General features: G+C 43.9%; 1 pseudogene across 1 annotated transcript; it reads left to right on the forward strand.

The window, feature by feature from the left end:
- Nucleotides 1–6,058: 6,058 nt before the first annotated feature.
- Nucleotides 6,059–8,869, forward strand: LOC111527861 (annotated as a pseudogene). The gene has a single exon (XR_002726807.2). The product of XR_002726807.2 is annotated as a protein DEK pseudogene (transcript).
- The last annotated feature ends 9,972 nt before the right edge of the window (nt 8,870–18,841 follow it).

The raw sequence follows: 18,841 nt of genomic DNA on the forward strand, positions 1-18,841 counted from the left end.
TCCCAGGAAGCCTCTCACAGAGGCAGAATTTTGCATTGGCATCCTGCTTCAAGCTTATGAAATCTTTTATACAGATGACCTCATTCCAGTCTTGCAATAGTAGCTTCTGTGAAGTATTATTATTCATAACTTTTAAAAAGCCAGTTGAAGGAAATCCAGTGATTTGTCAAAGGTCAGAAGTTAGGTAGCTGTGCTCCTACTCAGACTTACGTTTTCTGACTTGGAGTCCAGGGCTCCGCTCTCACGTTATTTGTCAGCTGATGCTGCGGCCAGCCTCATACCCAACACATCACATGGTTCGAAGGCCAGGCCACATTCCACTACTACTCAGCTGCCTCCTCTCTAAGAAAATGCTTTTCTGGATTGAGGGAGACAGCCATAGAGAAATGTGTTGTTGGCATCGATTTCTTATGGTTGGGCAATGGCTTCCGCCATCTGGACCAGGTGACGTCAGCTATCTGGATTTCAGCCAGCATTCCCCGGCCCAGGAAACAGACTTCCGGCTGTCTGGGCTCTGAGCCATCTCCGGCCTCCTGGGTGAGTGGGTCTCGCCATTTTGCAAAGTGAGGAACTGAAAAGTCAGCTCTCAGGGAAGATTTCACTGTATAAAGTCGGCTAAAAATGGGGAAGAGGCATTCAGGGGACACTGGGTCAGAGAGACAGGGAGCCCTTCTACCTGAGGCTGGGGCCTTTCTCAGATGAGAGGGGAGGATCTAGTGATCAGACAGGGAGGATGAAGATCTTCGTGATTAAGACTCTAGTCAATTGGAGGTGGATGGATGAGGAGTAAGGTAAGCAAAGCTAAAGAAATCTGGGGAAAGATACACATAAAGATACAAACACAGAAGGTCAAATACTGGCCAAGGATAGAATATGGATCCCAAAACTCATGCACTTTTCTGTGGACACTGAGACTTGAACAAATCAATAACTTGAGAATATAAGCAGCCCCCTGCCATGTCTATAGCTTGCTGAGTTATGTAACAGTTGGGGGAAAACCTAAACAATCGGTAAATGTGTTAAGGTAGAAAGTTCAATTGTCCCTCCACCACTCCCTGTCTCATTCCCAACCCCGCTCTCCAGGCCAGGCTCATAAAAGTTGTACTTATTTTAGCCATTCCTTCAGCCAATATTCATCTTCTTCATCCTCACAATCACCCTATGAGGTAAGAGCTATTATTATGCCTTTATTTTGAAAATTGTAGTAAAATAGACATAAATTTAGCATTTTAAGCATTTTTAAACATACAGTTCAGTGGCATTAAGTACATCCACATTATTATGCAACCATCACCATCAGCCACATTCAGAACTTTTTCATCTTCCCCCACTGAAACTCCACCCAGTAAACAATACCTTCCCATTCCCCGCTTTCCTTAGCCCTGGCAACCACCATTCTACTTTCTTTAGAATGTAACCACTTTAGATGTCTTTTATTTTATTTTTTATGTATTTACTTTTTTGAGATGGAGTCTCGCTCTGTCGCCAACGTGGAGTGCTGTGGCATGATCCCAGTTCACTGCAACCTCCGCCTCCTGGCTTCTAGCGATTCTCCTGACCCAGCCTCCCAAGTAGCTGGGATTACAGGCACGCACCACCATGCCCAGCTAACTTTAGTATTTTTAGTAGAGATGGAGTTTCACCATGTTGGCCAGGATGTAGGTGCCTTTTATAAATGGAATAATAGGCTGGGCGTGGTGGCTCATGACTGTAATCCCAGGACTTTGGGAGACCAAGTCTGGTGGATCACTCGAGGTCAGGAGTTCGAGACCAGCCTGTCCAACGTGGCAAAATCCCGTCTCTACTAAAAATTCAGAAATTAGCTGGGCATGGTGCCATGTGCCTGTAATTCCAGCTACTCAAGAGGCTGAGGCACAAGAATCGTTTGAACTCAGGAGGCAGCAGTTGCAGTGAGCCGAGCTCATGCCACTGCACTCCAGCAAGACTCTGTCTTAAAAAAAGTGGAATCAGCTGGGCACGGTGGCTCACGACTATAATCCCAGCACTCTGGGAGGCTGAGGTGAGCAGATCGCCTGAGGTCAGAATTCAAGACTAGCCTGGCCAACATTGCAAAACCCCATCTCTACTTAAAATACAAAAATTAGCCGGGTATGGTGGTGGGCACCTGTAATCCCAGCTACTTGAGAAGCTGAGGCAGGAGAATCACTTGAACCCAGGAGGCGAGGTTTCAGTGAGCTGAGATCACTCCAGTCTGGGTGACAGAGCAAAACTCTGTCTCAAAAAGAAAAAAAAAAAAGTGGAATCATAAAATATTTTTCCTCTTGTGATTGGCTTTTTTTTTTTTTTTTTTTTTTTTTGAGATGGAGTTTTTGCTCTTGTTGCCCAGGCTGGAGTGCAATGATGCGATCTTGGCTCACCACAACCTCCACGTCCCAGGTTCAAGTTCAAGCGATTCTCCTGCCTCAGCCTCCTGAGTAGCTGGGATTACAGGTATGCACCACCACACCCGGCGAATTTTTTGTGTTTTTGGTAGAGATGGGATTTCTCCATGTTGGTCAGTCTGGTCTCGAACTCCTGACCTCAGGTGATCCACCTGCCTTGGCCTCCCAAAGTGCTGGGATTACATGCATGAGGCACCACGCCCTGCCGTGATTGACTTTTATTTCACTTAGCATGATGTCTTCAAGGTTTATCCACATTGTAGCACATACCAGAATTTTCTTTTTAAAAAAGTACTCCATTATATGTATATATGTATATGTCACTTTTTTTTTTTTTTTGGTGGAGACAGAGTTTCCCTCTATTGCCCAAGCTGGAATGCAGTGGTGCGATCTCAGCCCACTGCAGCCTTAGCCTCCCTGGCTCAAGCTATCCTCTCACTACCTTAGCCCCCTGAGTGGTTGGGACTACAGGTATGCACCACCATGCCTGGCTAATTTTGGTATTTTTGGTAGAGATGAGGTCTCACCAAGTTGCTGAGGCTTGTCTCGAACTCCTAAGCTCAAGCAGTCCTCCCAGCTCAGCCTCCCAAAGTGCCGGGAATTCAGTTGTGAGCTACCATGCCTGGCCACATTTTGCTTATTCATTCATCTATTCATCTATTGGATGGCTTCCACCTTTTGGCTATTGTGAGTGATGCTGCTGTGAATGTGGGTATACAAATATCTGCTTGAGTTATGCTGTTATTTTTAATAACAGTTATATTGAGACACAATTCACATACTATATAATTCACCTTTTAAGAGGTGGAGGTTGTAGTGCAGTGAGCTGAGATCGTGCCACTGCATTCCAGCCTGGGGTACAGAGTGAGATGCCATCTCAAAAAAAAAAAAAAAATTTGCCCTTTAAAAATGTCCAATGAAATGGTTTTTGTTTGTTTGTTTGTTTGTTTTGAGACAGAGTCTCACTCTGTTGCCCAGGTTGGAGTGCAGTGGCTCGATCTCGGCTCGATGCTACCTCTGCCGCCCTGGTTCAAGTGATACTCCCACTCAGCCTCCCGAGTACTTGGGATTATAGGCTTCTGCCACTGTGCCCGGCTGATTTTTGCATTTTTAGTAGAGATGGGGTTTCACCATCTTGGCCAGGCTGGTCTTGAACTCCTGACCTCGTGATCCACCCACATCGGCCTCCCAAAGTGCTGGGATTACAGGCGTGAGCCACTGCGCCTGGCCGAAATGGTTTTTAGTATATTCACAGAGTTGTGCAACCATCACCACAGTTTTAGAACATTTTCATCACTCAAAAGACATCCCATGCTCATTAGCAGTCATTTCCGGTTTTACCCCCAATCTCTCCCCTTCCTGGCCTTAGGCAACCACCAGTCTACTTTTTGTCTCTATAGAGTTGCCTATTCTGGACATTTCATATAAAGAATCATACAATATGTGGCATTTTATGTCTGGCTTCTTTCACTTAGCATAGTGTTTTCAATGTTGTAGCATGAATCAGTACTTTCTTTTTATTGTTGAATACTATTTCATTGTGTGGATATACCATATTTTATTTATACATTCATCAGTTGATAGACATTTATACTGTTTCCAAATTTTAGCTATTATGAATAATGCTAGTGTGAACATTCCTGTATAAGATTTTGTATGGACATCTGTTTTCTCTTTGGTATACACTTAGGAGTGGAATTTCGAGGTCACATGGTAACTTTATGTTCCACTTTTGAGAACTGCTTTCCAATATTGCTGAGCCATTTGACATTCTCACCAGCAGTGTATGAAGATTCCAGTTTCTCCAGTCTGTCTTTTTGATTCTAGTCGTCTTAGTGGGTATAAAGTAGTATTTCATGGTGGTTTAGATTTACCATTTTCTTGGTGGTTAATGATGTTGAATATCTTTTTTTTTGAGACAGAGTCTCACTCTGTTGCCCAGGCTGGAATGCAATGGCGAGATCTCAGCTCACTGCAACCTCTGCCTCCTGGGTTCAAGCGATTCTCCTGCCTCAGCCTCCTGAGTAGCTGGGATTACAGGTGTGCACCACTACTGCTGGCTAATTTTTTATATTTTTAGTAGAGACGGGGTTTCAGCATGTTGGCTAGGATGGTCTCAAACTCGTGACCTCAACTGATCTGCCCACCTCAGCCTCCCAAAGTACTGGGATTACAGGCGTGAGTCACCGGGCCCTGCCTGAACATCTTCTCATGTGCTTATTGGTCATTTGTATACCTTTGGAGAAATGTTTATTCAGATCCTTTGCCTATTTTTAAATTGGGTTGTCTTTTTATTATTGAGTTGTAAGAGTTTGTTATAAATTCTAAATATACGTCTCTTAACTGATTCATAATTTACAAATATTTTATCCCATTCTATGGGTCTTCTTTTCCTTCCTTCCTTCCTTCCTTTCTTTCTTTTCCTTCCCCTTCCTTCTCTTCTCTTCTCTTCTCTTCTCTTCTCTTCTCTTCTCTTTTCTTTTCTTTTCTGTCTCTCTCTCTCTCTCTCTCTCTCCCCCCTCCTTTCTTTTAAATAGCGACGGGGTCTCGTTTTGTTGCCTAGGCTGATCTCGAACTCCTGGGCTCAAGCAATCCTTCTGGCTTGGCTTCCCAAAGTGCTAGGGCTACAGGCATGGGCCACCATGCTCAACGTATTTTCTTAATGTCCTTTGAAGCACAAAAGTTTAAATTTTTGAGTCCAATTTATCTTTTTTTTTTTTTCTGCTTGTGCACTGTGTCATAGCTAAGAAACCGCTGCCTAATCTATGGTCACAAAGATTTACATCTGTGTTTTCTTCTAAGAATTTAATAGTTTTATCTCTTACATGTAGGTCTTTGATCCATTTTGATTAAATTTTTGTCTATGATATGAGGTAGGGGTCCAACTTCATTCTTTTGCATGTGCATATCCAGTGGTCTTAGCATTAGTATGCTTTGTCACAATGAATAAATTTTCAGCTTCGTAAGAAAAGGACTGTGGGCCTGGCAAGGTTGCTTATGCCTGTAATCCCAGCACTTTGGGAGGCCAAGGTGGGAGGATCACTTGAGCCCTGGAGTTCGAGACCAGCCTGGGCATTAGAGTGAGACCCCGTCTCTACCAAAAAAAGAAAAGGAAAGAAAAGAAAAAGGACTGTGCCTGGTTTTGCTCACCATCATCTTCCCAGGATTCTCTTGGCCCCATGCAAGACACATGCAAGATGCTCAATAAATATAGCCTGAGTGAATGAACAGGAGCAACCGAGACTCAGCGTGGTTAAATAACTTGCATAGGTCAGTCAGTTGGAAAGTGGCCAGATATAGTTCAAACCCAGATCTTCTCATCTAATTCTTTTTTTTTTTTTTTTTTTTTTTTTGAGATGGAGGCTCGTCGCCAGTCTGGAGTGCAGTGGCGCGATCTCGGCTCACTGCAACCTCCACCTCCTGGGTTCAAGCGATTCTCCTGCCTCAGCCTCCAGAGTAGCTGGGACTACAGGCACGCACCACCATGCCCAGCTAACTTTTGTACTTCTAGTAGAGACAGGGTTTCACCACGTTGGCCAGGATGGTCTTGATCTCTTGACCTCATGATCCGCCTGCCTCGGCCTCTCAAAGCATTGGGATTATAGGCATGAGCTACTTTCCCCGCCTTCTCATCTAATTCTAATTAAGAGTTTTTGGATTCTGGGGAGCCGAGCGCGCGGCAGCGAGCGTCACGCCAGACAGCGGCCCGCGCGCCTTCTCCTCGGCGTCGGCCGCGGCCGCCTCCCAGAACCTCCTCGTGCCCTCGCGTGCCAGGCCCGTGGCGGCCGGGATCCGCGGTTCACAGCATGTCCGCCTCGGCCCCTGCTGCGGAGGGAGAGGGAACCCCCGCCCAGCCCGCATCCGAGAAAGAACCCGAAATGCCTGGTTCCAGAGAGGAGAGCGAGGAGGAAGAGGACGAGGACGACGACGAGGAGGAAGAGGAGGAAAAAGAAAAGAGTCTCATCGTGGAAGGCAAGAGGGAAAAGAAGAAAGTAGAGAGGTTGACAATGCAAGTCTCTTCCTTACAGAGAGAGCCATTTACAATTGCACAAGGAAAGGGGCAGAAACTTTGTGAAATTGAGAGGATACATTTTTTTCTAAGTAAGAAGAAAACTGATGAACTTAGAAATCTACACAAACTGCTTTACAACAGGCCAGTCACTGTGTCCTCATTAAAGAAGAATGTGGGTCAGTTCAGTGGCTTTCCGTTTGAAAAAGGAAGTGTCCAGTATAAAAAGAAGGAAGAAATGTTGAAAAAGTTTAGAAATGCCATGTTAAAGAGCATCTGTGAGGTTCTTGATTTGGAGAGATCAGGTGTAAATACTGAACTAGTGAAGAGGATCTTGAATTTCTTAATGCATCCAAAGCCTTCTGGCAAACCATTGCCAAAATCTAAAAAAACTTCTAGCAAAGGCAGTAAAAAGGAACGGAACAGTTCTGGAATGGCAAGGAAGGCTAAGCGAACCAAATGTCCTGAAATTCTGTCAGATGAATCTAGTAGTGATGAAGATGAAAAGAAAAACAAGGAAGAGTCTTCAGATGATGAAGATAAAGAAAGTGAAGAGGAGCCACCAAAAAAGACAGCCAAAAGAGAAAAACCTAAACAGAAAGCTACTTCTAAAAGTAAAAAATCTGTGAAAAGTGCCAATGTTAAGAAGGCAGATAGCAGCACCACCAAGAAGAATCAAAACAGTTCCAAAAAAGAAAGTGAGTCTGAGGATAGTTCAGATGATGAACCTTTAATTAAAAAGTTGAAGAAACCCCCTACAGATGAAGAATTAAAGGAAACAATAAAGAAAGTACTGGCCAGTGCTAACTTGGAAGAAGTCACAATGAAACAGATTTGCAAAAAGGTCTATGAAAATTATCCTACTTATGATTTAACTGAAAGAAAAGATTTCATAAAAACAACTGTAAAAGAGCTAATTTCTTGAGATAGAGGACAGAGAAGATGACTCGTTCCCATAGATTCAAAGATCTGATTTATACCATTATACCAGCAAAGAGAATGTATTTCCTTTTCTAAATCCTTGTTAAGCAACATTAGAACTTACTGCTGACCTTTTTATCTTGAGTGTTACATGAATTTGAGTTTGCTATTTTAAATTGCATTTCTATGCCATTTTTAGTTTAAAATCTTGCATGGCATTAATTGTTCCTTGCTTTTATAGTTGTATTTTGTACATTTTGGGTTTCTTTATATAAGGTCAAAGATTCTTGAACTGTCGTGGTTTTTAGTGCGCTTAATACTAGCTTGCTTAAGGCATACTTTTAATCAAGTAGAACAAAAACTATTATGACTGGGATTTATACACACAGAGATTGCAGTATTTAGTATATGAAATATTTTGAATACACATCTCTGTCAGTGTGAAAATTCAGCAGCAGTGTGTCCATCATATTAAAATATACAAGCTATAGTTGTCTAGATGACTGAATTGGAACTTTTCTCCTGCATGTGTATATATGTCAGATTGTTAGCATGACAAAAGTGACAGATGTTATTTTTGTATTTTTTTAAAAAAATTTGTTGTATATAAAGTTTTTTTATTTCTTTTGTGCAGACCACTTTTTAAACTCACATAGGTAGGTATCGTTACCGTTGTAGACTATGGAATGTCAGTGTTCAGCCAGACAGTATGATGGAGCAGCGAAGGTCAGCTCAGTGATGGAACACTGAAGGAACAGACAGTTATCCTGCTTTGCTCGAAAGTGTCATCAATTTGTAATTTTAGTATTAACTCTGTAAAAGTGTCTGTAGGTACGTTTTATATTAAGGACAGACCAAAAATCAACATATCAAAGCTTCCAAAACTTTGGGAAAGGGTGGGATTAAGTACAAGCACATTTGGCTTACAGTAAATGAACCGATTTTTATTAACTGCTTTTGCCCATATAAAATGCTGATATTTACCGGAAACCTAGCCACCTTCATGATTACGATTAAAGTACCAGATTATAATGCCAGAATATAATGTGCAAGTAATCGTGGATATCTCTGACAAAGTATGCCTCAAAAATAATACACTTTTACATTAAAGAAATTTAATGAGTTGGGGCTCTGGCTTTTAAAGTTTGTCTAATCAGTGTTGATTCTAGATGATCAACATAATGGACCACTCCTGAATGAGACTAATTTTGTCTTTCAATTTACTGTCTTAAATCAGTTTATTAAATCTGAATTTTAAAACATACTGCTTATGACAGAATGACACATTTGATGTACCAATTAAGTGTTGAAAAATATCTTTGCATCATAGAACAGAAATATATATGTTGAATGTTAACAGGTATTTTCACAGGTTTGACTTGTTTGATAGTTACTCAGACACTAGGGAAAGGTAAATAGAAGTGAACAAAATAAGCAACTAAATGAGACCTAATAATTGGCCTTCGATTTTAAATATTTTATTTGTTCTTATAAACCTTGTCAATAAAATTAATCTAAATCAAAAAAAAAAAAAAAAGAGTTTTTGTATAATACTTCAAAGTTTCTGAAACTTTCCTGAGTTACCAAAAGCTCTTTGCCACAAGAAAACATATTTCTCAGGCCGGGGGTGGTGGCTCATGCCTGTAATCCCAGCACTTTGGGAAGCTGAGGTGGGTGAATCACCTGAGGGCAGGAGTTCAAGACCAGCCTGGCCACATGGTGAAACCCTGTCTCTACTAAAAATACAAAAATTAGCTGGGCATGGTGGCATGTGCCTGTAACCCCAGCTACTCGGGAGACTGAGGCAGGGAATCGCTTGAACCCGGGGGCAGAGGTTGCAGTAAGCCGAGATCATGCCACTTCACTCCAGCCTGGGCAAAAGAGTTAGACTCCATCTAAATAGTAATAATAATAATAATAATAATAATAATGATAAATAAATAAATAAATAAAATATAAATATAAAAATAAAAAGAAACCATATGTCTCCAAAGTTTCATTTGCTGTCTCTGTTATATGATCCCAATCATTTCATTGTTTGTGAGCAGCAAAACTCAAATCTAGGGAGCCTCGTGTCCCTTCTGCTTCTGACTCCTCCCCCACTCCAGCCACAGAGTCAAAGATTCCACTTCCTTCTAGGGTGGTTTTATAGTTGGAAAGTTCTTCTAAAACTCTGACCACAACCTCCTGCTGCAAAATTGTACCATAAATCCCCATGAGTGTTCTGTGTAACCATTGATTATGGGACCTGGTTTGATGTGGGAGGCATTTGGGGCATGCGGAAAGCTTTATGTGCTCTGCCCTGTACAAAGGGCAGCCTTGGGGCAGCCAATGCCCTTGCTCTGGCCCTGACATGCTGCTCCCTTTTTGGAGTGTGGTTTCTGGTTCTGGGTGCAGCTTGCCATATCAGAGGAGAATGAAACCAGATGGCATGAACCCCAGAAAATTTTGATGAACTCACCTCTTGGAATGAGGACAAAGGAGAGTCTTGAAGCAGAAAAGACCTTGCAGGGGTCCAAAGTTAAAGCTCACACTGGGGTGGATTGGGTAGACTTACCTGTCCCCTCTTTGGCAGTGTTGCATTTGGGCTTCTCCTACTGGGTCCTTTGAAAAAGAATTCTTTGAACTACAAGAAAATTAGGAGAGGGTGGGGGCAAAAGAAAATGTATATTGAGAGCTTGCTTCATGTATTTGTTAGGCATTTAATCTAGGTATCTAATTTTATCTTCAAAGTAATCCTGTGGGTTGGTTTTATCAATCCTATTTTGCAGAGTTGGATGCTGAAACTCGCAGTCCCACAAGGACTTGAATCTAGAGCTTTTTTGAAGTCCTTACTCTTTCCAGTACCCTGAGCCAGGGGAGCCAGCGGGCAGAAATGACGTGTGAGGTACCCTGTTTCCCTTCACTTCCATGTGATCTGTTACTCATTTTGTCGAGACATCCTGGGTCCCAGGGAAGCTCCAGTGATTCCCCTGAACCAGTGGAGTGCTGGAGCCAGCTCAGACCTGCTAGTGAGAGTGTTAAATATTCAGGAAATTTGCAAGCTGGTTGTTAAACTGTGAGTGGTTGGAAATTGGTCATGGGAGGAAGTGTCTACACTATGGAAACTGATAACTGCTACAACCAGGGATCCCTATCTCCCCCACAAGCTGGTTTACTAGCACATCACTGTCTTTTGTTTTTTTTTGAGACAGAGTCTCACTTTGTCACCCAGACTGGAGTGTAGTGGTGCCATCTGGGCTCACTGCAACCTTTGCTGCTCAGGTTCAAGTGATTCTCCTGCCTCAGCCTCCTGAGTAGCTGGGATTACAGACATCTGCCACTGAGCCTGGTTAATTTTTGTATTTTTAGTGGAGACGGGGTTTCACCATATTGGCCAGGCTGGTCTGGAACTCCTGGCCTCAGGTAATCCACCCCCCTCGGCCTCCCAAAGTGTTGGGATTACAGGTGTGAGCCACCACACCCAGCATTTTTTTTTTTTTTTGAGACAGAGTCTTGCTCTGTTGCCCAGGCTGGATGGAGTGCAGTGGCATGATCTTGGCTCACTGCAACCTCTGCCTCCCAGGTTTAAGCAATTCTTCTGCTTGAGTGGCTGAGATTACAGGCATGTGCCACCTTGCCTGGCAATTTTCGTATTTTTAGTAGAGACAGGGTTTCACAATGTTGGCCAGGCTGGTCTCGAACTCCTGGCCTCAAGTGATCCACCAGACCCAGCCTCCCAGACTGCTGGGATTACAGGTATGAGCCACAGCGCCCGCCCCAGAGCACTAATCTTGGGGCCCAGAGTGAGAGCCGAAGAGAACGGGGCCTGCCCCCAGCGGTCACAGAGTTTCAGCTGCAGACTGAGGGAAGATAGATGTTATCTATTGGAAAGTGAGAAAGTGTGTGCACAAAGGAGACAGAAAAGAGGCTGGAGAATATGGATTATTCACACATGAACAAAGTAAGTACCAATGTTCTTAATCCCAGAGATTGTGCTGGGAGGAGTTCTGGCTTGTTATTAGGGTCCTTTTCTTTCAGATCAGACAAAGGGAGATCTAATTCACGAAGAAACTAGAAAAGTGCCCTGGGTTAGTGGCAGAGTGGTGGGGGTGGTGCTGCACAACACAGAAGAGGGGAACTTCGACTTTGAGCCTGAGGTCTTGGGATGAAAAGCAGTTTGTGGACCAGATTCCTGACCTTGGGGTTGTGGTAGGAATCCCTTTGCCTGCCAGGTGGTGATCTTCCTCTGGCAAGGTCCCCAGACTCCCAAGACAGAAGCAATCCTCCCACCTCAGCCTCCCAAGTAGCTGGGACTACAGGTGCTCACCAACACACCTGGTTAATTTTTGTATTTCTTTGTAGAGATGGGGTTATGCCATCTGGCCCAGGCTGGGGTCTGTGAAGAGCGGAACAGCTCTAAGCCCCAGGGAAAAAATCTGCAGAGCTGAGTCTCATGCCACTTTGGTGCACTCCATCTGAGGCCTAGAATCTGAGGCCTTTCGCAGCTTGTGTAGATGCTGCCAAAAGGCTGAGCTCGGTGGCCCATGCCTGTAATCCCAGCACTGTGGGAGGCTGAGGCAGGCAGATTACTTGAGCCTAGGAGTTTGAGACCAGCCTGGGCCACATGGTGTACCCCCATCTCTACAAAAAACACAAAAATTAGCCAGGTGTGTTGGTGAGCACCTGTAGTCCCAGCTACTTGGGAGGCTGAGGTGGGAGGACTGCTCCAGGGTTTTGAGGCTGCAGTGAGCCATGATCATGCCACTGTACTCCAGCCTGGGCAACAGAATGAGACCCCATCTCAAAAACAACCAAAAAGGTGCTGCAAAGAAACAGCAGCCTCCTGTAACAAAATAAGGGGTACATCTTTTGCGATGGGAGCATCAGCATCTCCCTGGGGAGCAGAAGCTGGACGTTGCAGCCCTGCCATGTCCCCAGAGGATTTTCTGTCCCTTTTTGTCTATGAACAAGTACAGCTGAGGCCATCAGCACTGCAGACACCTGGAACAGTCTTGTTAAAACAGGACTTCCCTAAAGACCAAGAGCTAAGAAAAGAGAAAGTGAAGGATTGAGCAGCAGGTAACCAGAATCTGAGTCATCGAAGGCAACTGCAGGAGTTGCTCCTTCCTGGTTCCCTCCCATAGCGACTCTCTGAGTCTGAATAGAGAAGGTTAGAGATGCATGGAGGTTCCCACCCCTCCTGTGAAAGGCTCTTTTCTGAGTTCCAGGTCCCTATCTGATGACCCACCTCACCTGTGCCTGCCTAATACTTGAATGACCATCTCTTTCAGAGACCACTCTTATTCCCAGGTGTGTGACCTCCTCATACAGAGTACAGTGGGAAAGCCACTGTCTCCAGGTAACCCCAACACAGTGAGGGGTGGAGCGGGGATGTGGTCATTCGTTCCAGGTATTGTTGGCCCTCTCAAGGTTCAATCCGGGGCTAGAGATTGTGATTAAAGAGATACCCAGATTGGGTGTGCGTGCAAAGGCCAAGAGCTATGAGACCAATGTGACATTTAGGATTAATTAGTCCTTTCCCTTCCACAGGGCAGGCTGCCTCTCGCTGGTACAGCTCCTGGGCTGAGCCTGGCAGAGCTCATTAGCAAAGCAGACACTGGAATGTGTGTGGAATGGAGGGAGGCTTAAACTCAGAGGCTGCTGGTTCCTATCAAGCAGAGGTTAGAACTTTGTGGCACAGAAACTGATATCAGCTACATATGGGTTAGTCACCAATCCTGCACCATCTTCCCTAACCTTTGAGAAAGTCTGTTCCCCCTGCTTGTTCACATCCATTCATTCAAAAAACATTTATTAATTTTCTCTTAGGTGCCACGTGCTTCACAAGACACTGGCTATAGCAGCAAACAGGACAGCCTGTCTCATCCCCATGGAGGTCACAGGACAATGAGAAGACTTTTTTTTTTTTTTTTTTTGAGACGGAGTTTTGCTCTTGTTGCCCAGGCTGGAGTGCAGTGGCGTGATCTCGACTCACTGCGACCTCTATCTCCCAAGTTCAAGCAATTATCTTGCCTCAGGCCTCTTGAGTAGCTGGGATTACAGGAGCCTGCCACCACTCCTGGCTAATTTTTTGTATTTTTAGTAGAGATGGGGGTTTCACCATGTTGGCCAGGCTGGTGTTGAACTCATGACCTCAGGTGATCCACCCACCTTGGCCTCCCAAAGTGCAGGGATTATAGGCATGAGCCATCGAGCCCGGCCCAAGAAGAAAGACATTGAACAAGTAATTACAGGGTGTTGGGTATTATGAAAGAAAAGCATGGTGGTGTATAATGAGGTCAGTTAATTTAGTCTGGGGTGACAAGGAATGCCTACTAAAGAAGGTATCGTTTTAAGACATACCTGGGGATTAGCAGGAGTGAAAATAGAAGCTCCAGGAAATCAGGGACCATGGCTGACATGTTTACCATGCCAGTGTCCATGGTAAACCTTTGGTTGGAAGGATGAAGTAATCTGGCTGAATAAAGGGTGTATGTGTGTGTGTGCACACATGTGTGTTTGTAGTTAACCTTCCTTTAGCTCAGCTTAGGAAACAGCTTTTGTAAAACTGCCTAACTGGTAGTAGGTGAGAAAGGAATATGAACGAGATACACACCATTAGAGACAACTTAGGAACAGAACGAGTCCGACATAGGTTCCTTCCTACTTGGGCTTGAACCCTGAGTCCACCTGTTACTAGCTGTGAGAAGGTGAATGAGTTGCCTCCCTTTGCTGTGCCTCTGTTTCTTGTAAATTCTATTTCCAAGCATTGTGAAGATAAAAGACAATGTATATACATTGTTTGGTATATTACAGTCAATACTTGGTAACCACTATTGTTATTTATATACACCAAACTTATATCCAAAGGGACTTTGATAGTTACAAGAAAAGATATATAAGTCTGGATATCATTAAACAAGAGTAAAATAATAAATCAAGTAGGAATGGAGGGGAGGATATGCATGCAGCACTAGATAATATCTATAGAGAGAGAAGATGAGGTCTTGGAAGATGAGTCTGAAGACTTCTGTGTTGGAGAGGGGCTCTATGCTTGGCATGCTGACTGCTTTTACCAACCCCACCCCCACATCTCATCTTACCCACAAGACAACCTTGTTCTGGGGAGTTCAGAGCCGTTATTTATTTATTTATTTATTTATTTATTTATTTATTTATTTTTTGAGATGGAGTCTCGCTCTGTCACCCAGGCTGAAGTGCAATGGCATGATCTCAGCTGACTATAACCTTTGCCTTCCGGATTCAAGCGATTCTTCTGCCTCAGCCTCCTGAGCAGCTGGGATTACAGGCAAGTGCCACCATGCCCAACTCATTTTTGTATTTTTAGTGGAGATGGGGTTTCACCATGTTGGCCAGGCTGGTCTTGAACTCCTGACATCATGAACTACCTACCTTGGCCTCCCAAAGTGTTGGGATTTCAGTCGTGAGCCACTGCGCCCGGCCCCAGAGTTTTTATTTATTTTTTAGAGAGGGTCTCACTCTGTCACCCAAGCTGGAGGGTAGTGGTGCCATCTTGGCTTACTGCAGCCTTAACCTCCCAGGTTCAAGCAATCCTCCCACCTCAGCCTCCTGAGTAAATGGGGCCACAGGCTCACACCACCATGCCTGGCTAAGTTTTTAAAAAAAATTTTATAGAGACGAGGTCTTGCCATGTTGCCCAGGCTGATCTTGAACTCCTGGGCTCAAGTAATCCTCCTGCCTCAGCCTCCTAAAGTGCTGGGATTACAGACATCAGCCACCGTGCCTGACCCAGAATCTTTCAACCCCTAAAATCCACTGGTGTGGGGTTAGATGAGGGATCCTGAAAGGAGAGGGAGGCTGCTGTGCAGTGATCCCACTGGCCTGCTTGCAGGAAGGAGAGCTGACCCTTTCTTGACCTCTACCAAAGACACCAGAGAGCTTTGTAAATCTTCCAATTAGATGATACGTAAATACTTCCCCAGGTCTTCTAGGCCTGACTCAGTAATATTTACTTTGAGAGGCTGCTGCTTCCTGTTTGTATTCTCTTACCACAAGTTATCTGCCATTCCTACTTTCACTTAAGTTTTATATCTTACTGTGTGAGAAATGTTTGAGCTGGCTGGAAACATTTCCTGAAATCATATCTCCAGTCTTTTAAGAAATGTCTGCATTTATGCTGGATTCATAGAGATGAACTATCATTGAGATAAAAATTCCAGTCTTTACCCCAATTTACAATTTCTCACTTTCTTAGATCTCTTCACATTTTCATGACTTCTTTTTTTTTTTTTTTTTTTTTGAGACTGAATTTTGCTCTTGTTGCCCAGGCTGGAGTGCAATGGCGCCATCTTGGCTCACTGCAACCTCTGCCTCCCAGGTTCAAGCGATTCTCCTGCCTCAGCCTCCTGAGTAGCTGGGATTATAGGCGCCCGCCACCATGCCCAGCTAATTTTTGTATTTTTAGTAGAGACGGGGTTTCACCATGTTGGGCAGGCTGGTCTCAAACTCCTGACCTAGTGATCCACCCACCTCAGCCTCCCAAAGTACTGGGATTACAGGTGTGAGCCACCACGCCTGGGCAGACATTTTCATTACTTCTATTACCTGTGTAAGCAAGTGGCTTTTTTGGGAGGCAATTTTCACAAAGAAACAGGTTTTTTAAAAAAGGTGTTTCCCACAGGTTTCTGCCTATGAGGCCACCTGCCGAGAAACAGAGCCGCTTTGATAAGCTGGGTGGTCAGCTCTCATCCATACTCACTCAACCATGCCCAGCCGGGCAGTGCCACTTGTGTCTGAGCCTCAGCAAAACTGCATGTCCCTACATGTTAGGGGTCTTCACACACAAGTGAAGCAACCAGAAATATTGAATTTTCAGACGCACATATTTATCGTACTTAATATCCATAGCAAGGAGGCACAGACAAATAATAAAGCCATGTGCCCCATTATTGCTTCATTGATTCACTGAAATAATGCTAGATATGATTGTGGTTACAGAGTTAAGCCCTATTGTTAATTATATGGTTTGGTGAGGGAAATAGTTTTTTTTTTTTTTTGGCTAGATTAGTGTAAACACAGTTCAAATGTTGCTCCTTCACTGGGGACAGAAAAATCCACATGTGGCTCACGCCTGTAATCCTAGCACTTTGGAAGGCCAAGGCAGGCAGATTGCTTGAGTCCAGGAGTTTGAGACTGGCCTGGGCAAGATGACAAAACTCTGTCTCTACTAAAAATAAAATTAAAAAAAATTAATTTAATTTAAAAAATTGAGGTGAGAGGATCACCTGAGCTTGGGGATGTCAAGGCTGCCATGAGCCATGTTCGTGCCATTGCACCCCACCGTGGATGACAGAGTAAAACCCCATCTCATAAAAAAAAATCCACATAATATAGTTCGTATCTTTGCTTCCCATATAAATTCCACTTTTTTATGTGTCACTATCAGTATGTAATTATTGAAACTTCAAGGTATGACTCTTGTTAGGAAATGATAGAGAAAAAATAATTGCTTTATAATTACCCATTACATTGTGACTTCTTGCAAATAAATACAACCCATTTTCAGCCCCACTCATTTATTATATACTTGTAAGAGGTGGAACAAGCCTTTGTTTAGAGATGTGATTCAGGTGTTGCTTGCTGGAGTTTCTGAAAACAAACAAACAAACAAACAAACAAAAAACCCAACATAGTAGATGGCCAGATGAGCCACTGGGAAGTAACAATGGCTGGTCATGGCTCCTGTCAAACACAAAGCTCTGACTGCAGAAGCTTGGAATCTTCTGGATGTCTTTTGCAAAGATGACAAATTCTTTTAGATAGGCTGCTGCTTGAAGGTAAGATGGAAGAACCTTTGTTCATTGTATTATGGAGGTCTTTGACCCCCCAACCCCTCCCAACCCATGAACTCAGACCTTCCACATTAGACCTGGGCTGTCCCTCAGCATCTTTGCTGCAAACATTGCATGAAACTTCAGTTATTACATGTAACTTCCAGGTGTTTGAAATAGGAAATATGTAAGAGACATGTTCCTGAGACGTCAGAGCGAGGTTTCCTTTGAGAGAAGGAAGTGAGGGTTGTTACCTATAGATTGTTGAGGGTAACAACGGGATGAGGCATACAAAGGACCTAGCCTAGCAGCAAGCATGTAGTAAGAGCTCAATAAGTATTACATTTGTTTAATTAGTGTCTGCCTACCAGGTTCAGCCCTTGGCTTCATGTGTCCAGTGACGCTTCCTAACTTGCCCATTCTTGCCCTTCCTTGGGTCCTGCTGTTTATTCTGTTCTCTGAAATAAGGAGTTCCTCTCTGTATTGTATCTGATAAGGTTAGAGCTCAAAGCAGTTAGGGACCTCAAGAGGTATCCTAGTCTGGTTCCTGGTCTAGATAAAATATTATCCCTTATTGCAGAAGTAGCAACTGAATCTAGGAAATGTTGAGTGATTTGAGAGACTATAGTAGGCATAGGTGGGGATATTTCCTAATTCTTAGGTCTTCTGACTTAGGAGCATCTAGGTCGTGGACACAGAGTTTTTTCAAAGTGGAGTCCCACAGTGCATCATTTACAGTTATTCTAGCTGCTGGTGGAATTTGGAGAAGTATCCTAAACACTTCTCTTTCCAAATCACAGGCTCAGTTGGGATCAGGAACATCAACTCACGTCACATCAGCAGAACTTGTTCATTTGGGGACATCCCCAATAATGCCAAAATCTATGCTCCACATGTGTAAGAGTATGAATTGGAACCACTTCCAGGGAACCTCTTGTCTGCACCTCATTCTGTATTTATTTATTTATTTATTTATTTATTTATTTATTTATTTATTTATTATTTTTGAGACAGAGTCTCTCTCTGTTGCCCAGGCTGGAGTGCAATGGTGTGATGTCAGCTCACTGCAACCTCTGCCTTCCTGGTTCAAGTGATTTTCCTGCCTCAGGCTCCCAAGCAACTGGGACTACAGGCATGTGCCACCATGCCTGGCTAGTTTTTGTATTTTTAGTAGAGACGGAGTTTTACCATGTTGACCAGGCTGGTCTTGAACTCCTGACCTCAAGTGATCTACCCACCTTGGCCTCCCAAAGTGCTGAGATTATAGGCATGAGATACCGCGCCCCGCCTGCACATCATTCTGGATGGCTGAATCCTCCACTCTCCTGGTTCTCTCCTCTGTGCTGGTAGGAGGAGAGGCTGGGAGAGAATGGGAGAGGTGATCATGATCAGTAAAGAGACAATTGGAGGGAGATGGTCCAACCCTGTAGTTCTGGACTCTGAAGTGGTCTTTACTGAAAACAGCAGATTCCTAGGCTCAGAAAATACTGGCAAAATAGCTTGGAATTTAAGAGTTTCAGATTTTTTTTCGGATTCTCCCAGGCTGGAGTGCAGTGGTGTGATCCCAGCTCACTGCAACCTCTGCCTCCCGGCCTCAAGAGATCCTCCCACCTCAGCCTCCTCAGTAGCTGGGACTACAGGTGCATGCCACCACACCTGGCTAATTTTTGTAGTTTTGGTAGAGACAGGATCTTACTGTCTTACCCAAGCTGGTC

This window comes from Piliocolobus tephrosceles, chromosome 5, assembly GCF_002776525.5.
Source record: "Piliocolobus tephrosceles isolate RC106 chromosome 5, ASM277652v3, whole genome shotgun sequence".
In the NCBI taxonomy this organism is placed as follows: Eukaryota; Metazoa; Chordata; class Mammalia; order Primates; family Cercopithecidae; genus Piliocolobus; species Piliocolobus tephrosceles.